The sequence below is a fragment of the Peromyscus maniculatus genome, chromosome 15 (genome assembly GCF_049852395.1).
Source record: "Peromyscus maniculatus bairdii isolate BWxNUB_F1_BW_parent chromosome 15, HU_Pman_BW_mat_3.1, whole genome shotgun sequence".
Taxonomy (NCBI): Eukaryota; Metazoa; Chordata; class Mammalia; order Rodentia; family Cricetidae; genus Peromyscus; species Peromyscus maniculatus.
The window spans coordinates 36,117,231-36,123,521 of NC_134866.1; the positions used below are offsets into that span (position 1 = coordinate 36,117,231).

The 6,291-nt window shown below is 56.1% G+C and overlaps 1 long non-coding RNA gene across 1 annotated transcript; it reads left to right on the forward strand.

Moving 5' to 3' along the window:
• Positions 1 to 509: 509 nt before the first annotated feature.
• LOC143268670 (uncharacterized) lies at positions 510 to 5,689 on the forward strand. The gene is made up of 2 exons (XR_013044728.1): positions 510 to 1,117; positions 4,483 to 5,689. It is a non-coding gene; the product is annotated as an uncharacterized LOC143268670 (long non-coding RNA).
• The last annotated feature ends 602 nt before the right edge of the window (positions 5,690 to 6,291 follow it).

Below are 6,291 nucleotides of genomic sequence, written 5' to 3' on the forward strand. Positions count from 1 at the left end.
CTTCCCTTACCCCCAGCCTACCCCCCATTCCCACCTCCTCCAGGGCAAATCCTCCCCCGAGGACTGCGATCCACCTGGTAGACTCAGTCCAGGCAGGTCCAGTCCCTTCCTCCCAGACTGAGCCAAGTGTCCCTGCATAAGCTCCAGGTTTCAAACAGCTAACTCATGCAATGAGCACAGGACTTGGTCCCACTGCCTAGTTGCCTCCCAAACTAATCAAGCCATTCAACTGTCTCACCTATTCAGAGGGCCGGATCCAGCTGGGGGCCCCTCAGCCTTTGGTTCATAGTTCATGTGTTTGGTTTTTGGATTTTCTAACCAGGGTTTCTCTTGTTGCCCTGATTCCCTGACACTCCTGCAGCCTACTCTGTAGCCCAGGCTAGCTCACAGAGATCTGCCCACCTATCAGACAGGCACCACCACCACCAAGCCTGATTGTTTTTAATGGACTCAGATTTCATGGTTTCTAATATACATGATTAATCTTCCTCTCCGGATTGTGTTGGGGTTGAAAGACCCCCGCTCCATTATGAGGACATGGGGCTTTGGGCCAATGAAATGCTCCCCCCCATAACTTAGCCTAAGAAACGCCATTCTGCAGGAATCAGAAAAACAGGAGTTCACAGCCATAGCCAGCTACCCGGCCTTGACAGAGATAGCTATGGCCAGCCTTGAAAAAGATAACTGTGGTCAGCAGCCTTGGGAGTAAGACAGTTGATATTTTATGGCGGGCCCCTGGCCTTGAAGAATAAGCAGCTGGCCTGGACAAGGCCAAATCAGCCACACACATGCGACCCCAAGTTCACCCTGGCCTTCTTTGAAACAACCAATAGGGACCCTGTAACTATGCTTCTCGCTTCTGTAACCGCGCCTCTGCCCCTGGGATCCCATAAAAAGTCCCCCTTGCCCTAAGAAGGTGCGCAAGTCCTCCAAGAGACTTCGCCCCAGGTACCTGGTCTAAATAAACCCTCTTGCTTTTGCATCTGATCTGTGGTTTCGGTGTGTTCCCTGGGTTTGGGGTCTCTCCCGGAGAAAGATCTCAGCCGGGGGTCTTTCATTTGGTGGCCCGTACGGGGATTGAGACCCCTCCCTGGGACCACCGACCCACCATCAGGAGGTAAGCCGGCCGGCCTTGATTTATGTCATCCCTGTCCAGTCTGAGGGTTGTCTGTTTGTCTGAGTGTTAAATGTTGTTTGTTTGTCTCCGCGCCTGCGTCTGATAATCTGTCTGTGTCAGTGGATCTGAAAGGGGGGACCGACGGGTCTGGACTTCGCCACTGAACCCTGGGAGACGTCCTAGGGGAATCTGGGAACCTGGAAGACGTTCCACGGTTCATCTGAAGTGCCCTCTGTGGCACGGTCTGAAGACCCCTCCGGGGGCACGGTTTAAAGACCCCTCTGGGGGCACGGTTTTTCTGGTTTTGCTTTCGGTTTGGAACCGAAGCCGCGCAGCGAGTGTTAGTCTTATTTATATTGGTCTGTCGTTTTTTGTTTTCTGTTTAACCGTTCTCCTCCTAGAAACAGCCATAGGACAGACTGTCACCACCCCCTTGAGCCTCATGCTTAAACACTGGTCAGACGTAAAGACACGAGCCAACAACGAAGGAGTCGTAATCAAGAAAAAAAAAAAATAGATATAAGATGGCCTCATCAGGGAACCTTTAACCTCAGTCTTATTTCACAGGTGGAGAAAAAAAAGTTTTTGCTTCCAGTCCCCATGGCCACCCGGACCAGGTCCCATACATTGCCATGTAGAGACTCCTGACAACAGAACCTCCCCCATGGGTTAAGCCGTTTCTCTTCCCCTCTGCCCCCCCGGCGGCAGCAGCGCTCGCCGAATCCCGGGGCCGAGGAAGCCAGATCGGCGGATCCCTCCCACTCCCTGTTCCTCCCTAACCCCACACCAGCAAGTCTTTTCCTCTCCCCGCAGGCCGCTGCTCCGGCGCAGGCGGGCGCGCGGGCAGGCTTGCAAGCGGGTGCGGGAGAAGAGAACGCGCAGGCGGGTGCGCAGGTGGCAGCAGGTTATGGCGCCGACGCGCAGGCGGGGCCGCCGGGAAGCTAGGGCGCCGGGACGCCCCCTGCCCAGTCCCCGCAGGCCGTCAGCGGTGATGGCGGTGGCGGCGGCGGGTGCCGGAGCTCCCCGCGCCTCCTCCCGTCCGCGCGGCCGCGGTGCGGTCGCGGGGGTCCGGGGCGGCGCTGAGGGGGTTCCCCTCACTCCCCGCTCTCCCCGGCTGTCCATGTCTCCCGTGCGGGCGGAGGAGTCCGCCCCGCCGGGCCGTGGTTTTCCGCGTGGCGCCTAACAGCCGACTTAGAGCTGGTGCAGACCAGGGGAATCTGGTCGCGGGGACCCGCGGCGGCGCAGGCGGGGCCAGGGGCGGGGCCGGCGACCAGCCGCCATGGAGCGCGGCGGCCCCCGGCGCGGCTGGCCGGACCCGGGCGGCGGAGGCCCGCGGCGGCACAGGCGGGGCCAGGGGCGGGGCCGGCGACCAGCCGGACCCGGGTGGCGGGGAGCCTGCGGCGGCGCAGGCGGCCTCGGTCCCGGCAACGCCCCACAGCCGCTCGCTCGGAGGGGCGGTGGATAGCGCGGAGGGCGGCCGAGCGGCGCAGTCGGCAGCGGCGGCGCAGGCGGACATGGGATGTAGCAGGGGCACGCAGGCGGGGCCGGGGATGGGGTCGGCGAGGGACCGCCCCCTGGCCGGCGACCCGCAGCGATGTGCCACGACCGGCTCCGGCCCAATATGAAAAAGGTGACTAGGGGGCGGCGTCACCCATGGACGCCGAGTCACCCCGCCCCGAGTGTTACAACCCCCCCGACAGCGCCGGAGGGACCGGCGGCTCCTGCAGCGGCCCCCAAACAGCGGAGGATGAGTTCCTGCTTCCTCCCCAATTGCTGGTCGCCTACGAGGAAGGCGGGACAAAGCAGCGAAGGTAGGGAACGCCTACATCTCTATGGCCAGTTGCTCTTAGCGGGTCTCCAGGGGCTCTAACCCCCTACCGATTGGGCTCAGGTTACCAGAAAGAGACGCCGGCAGCGCGTTTTTAAAAAAGACTTAGAGAGACATGGAGGGAGAGGAAAAACAAACAAAAAAGTCCTGGCCACTGTAATGTCTCAGGGACAGGTCAGAGAGGGAGTTAAGACGTTAGGACGGGAGACTTAAAAAGGACACTGCTTGACAAAGACAAAGTGCTTACTGTAAACAGAGAGGACATTGGGCTCGTGACTGATCAAAAAAAAAAAAAAAAAAGCCTCAAGGGTCTCGGAGACCTAAGCCAAGGGTCCTCAATCTGGAAGATTGGGAAGGTCACGGCCAGGAGCGCCCCCCCCCCCAGCCCAGACTAACTCTCAAGATGGGGGGGCAGCCAGTGACCTTCCTAGTGGACACCGGGGCTCAACATTCAGTCCTGACCCATACCGGAAGCTCTCTCAGTGACCGCACAGCTTTGGTCCAGGGGGCCACAGGTAACAGGAGGTATCAAAGAACCACCGAGAAAAAGGTTCAGCTGGCATCTGGACAGGACCCAAAGGGACCCCCCTACAAGTCCTAGCCCTTTGAACTGTTCGTGGACGAGAACTCAGGCTTTGCAAAAGGAATGCTGGTACAGAGATTGGGGCCATAAAAGCCCGGTAGCTGCAGGATGGCCCGCCCCCCTGTCTGCGTGGGGAAGCCGCTATTGCTGTTTTGCTCAAGGATGCAGGGAAACTGACTTTGGGACAGCCATTAACTGTGTTATCCTCCCATGCGGTAAAAGCTCTGGTCCAGCAGCCCCCAGACCGAGTGATGTTCAGACCAGTTGTCTCCCTCAACCCCGCAACCCTGCTGCCTGGTACACGGATGGGAGCAGCTTCCTCCAAGAAGGAGAACGGAGGGCCGGAGCAGCCGTCACCACCGAATCGGAGATAGTTTGGACCTCACCACTGCCACCTGGAACATCGGCCCAAAAGGCAGAGCTGATCGCGCTGACCCAGGCCCTCCGGATGGCGGAAGCCCGGAGGACCAGGAACTAACAAAAAAAAATGGGGGCGGAATGGAGCCCCGAGCGACAAGCTTACATCATAGATGGACAGAGGCCTTGCCTACCAAGAAAAAAGACCGCTAACGTGGTAACCAAGAAATTCCTGGATGACATCTTTCCCAGGTATGAAATACCCCAGATATTGGGGTCAGACAATGGGCCCACCTTTGTCTCCCAGGTAAGTCAGGAGGTGGCCAGGCTACTGGGGATTGATTGGAAACTTCATTGTGCATACAGCCCCCAGAGCTTAGGACAGGTAGAACGTACAAATAAAACCATTAAGGAGACTTTAACCAAATTAACGCTTGCAACTGGCACTAGAGATTGGGTGCTCCTACTCCCCCTAGCCCTTTACCGAGCCCGGAACACTCCTGGGCCTCATGGCCTAACCCCGTTCGAGATCATGTATGGGGCTCCCCCACCAATTGTAAATTTCCTTTACTCTGATATCTCCTCTTTTGCCACTAGCCCTCCAACTGATGCAAAAGACGGTGTAAAAACCCCTGCCTGCCGGGAACAACTGAACCGCCCGGTGGTGCCTCACCCATTCAAGATTGGGGACTCTGTCTGGGTCCGACGCCATCAATCTAGGAACCTAGAGCCGAGGTTGACGGGACAGCGGCTTGGGTCCACACGTCGCATGTAAAGGCTGCCAAGGAACCCGACGAAGCTGAGGGCACCGAGACATCTAGTTCAACGCTCTCCAAACCCACTAAAGATAAAACTCACCCGGGGGTCCCCTTGATCCCCCTAATAGTCCTCCTGACATTGGGAGGGGCATCACCAGAGAGCCTGTTTCCCTGACGCTGGCCCTGTTACTGAAAAAAATTACCATGGGCGGAATAGCTGCTGGGGTAGATACAAGACTGCAGCCCTTATAGAGACCGGCCAATTCAGACAGCTCCAAGTAGCCATGCTCAACAGAAAAGATTTAAAAGATAGTTCCAAAGGTCACCATGGTTTACGACCCTTGTCTCCACCATTATGGGCCCCCTAATCGTCCTCCTGCTCATTTTATTGTTTGGGTCATACATCCTCAACAGATTGGTGCAATTCATCAAGGATAAGGTTTCTGTTGCCCAGGCTTTGATCCTAACCCAGCAATATCAGAGGCTCAGACAGTCAGAGATAGAGTTAACCCCTTATTCTCCATCCTAAAATGAAAGATTTCATTTGGTACAAAAGAAAATGGGGGAATGAAAGACCCCCGCTCCATTATGAGGACATGGGGCTTTGGGCCAATGAAATGCTCCCCCCCATAACTTAGCCTAAGAAACGCCATTCTGCAGGAATCAGAAAAACAGGAGTTCACAGCCATAGCCAGCTACCCGGCCTTGACAGAGATAGCTATGGCCAGCCTTGAAAAAGATAACTGTGGTCAGCAGCCTTGGGAGTAAGACAGTTGATATTTTATGGCGGGCCCCTGGCCTTGAAGAATAAGCAGCTGGCCTGGACAAGGCCAAATCAGCCACACACATGCGACCCCAAGTTCACCCTGGCCTTCTTTGAAACAACCAATAGGGACCCTGTAACTATGCTTCTCGCTTCTGTAACCGCGCCTCTGCCCCTGGGATCCCATAAAAAGTCCCCCTTGCCCTAAGAAGGTGCGCAAGTCCTCCAAGAGACTTCGCCCCAGGTACCTGGTCTAAATAAACCCTCTTGCTTTTGCATCTGATCTGTGGTTTCGGTGTGTTCCCTGGGTTTGGGGTCTCTCCCGGAGAAAGATCTCAGCCGGGGGTCTTTCAGGGTGAGTGGTGTGAGGAAGGGGATTAGCTGGTCTTGGAGCATGAAAGAGGCTGGGGTAACGGTGAGTCCACTAAACACCCGGATGGAGGGTATCACAGGGCCACATTGCTTTACCAATGAGGGAAACTAAGCATAAGTTTTAAACATGGAATTCAGGGATGACAAAAATTGTGCTGGAATCCTAATAAATAAACCACCAGTCTATAGTGTCCAGGTATCCAGATCTCATCCAGGCCACCACTGTCTCTGGATTCACACTCCCCTTCTCACTCTGGGATCTCTGAACTGTTAGACCTGTGGCTGCTCCTGTAGGGGGCATTAGTACCCCTTACATCCTGTTAACACCTTCCCTAGGCTGCTCCACTCCTGGCTTGTCCTAGAGTGGACAGTGTGGTTAGCTTTCTAAGTTCCTGCTTTGGTTCCTGTCCAATCCCTTCACTGATCTGCCAAGCTCAGAGCCCTCACCCGCTAAAGACTATTAACATAAGGATTTCCTTTGTTCTGAGGGTTGCTACTTATCTTTACCATAAT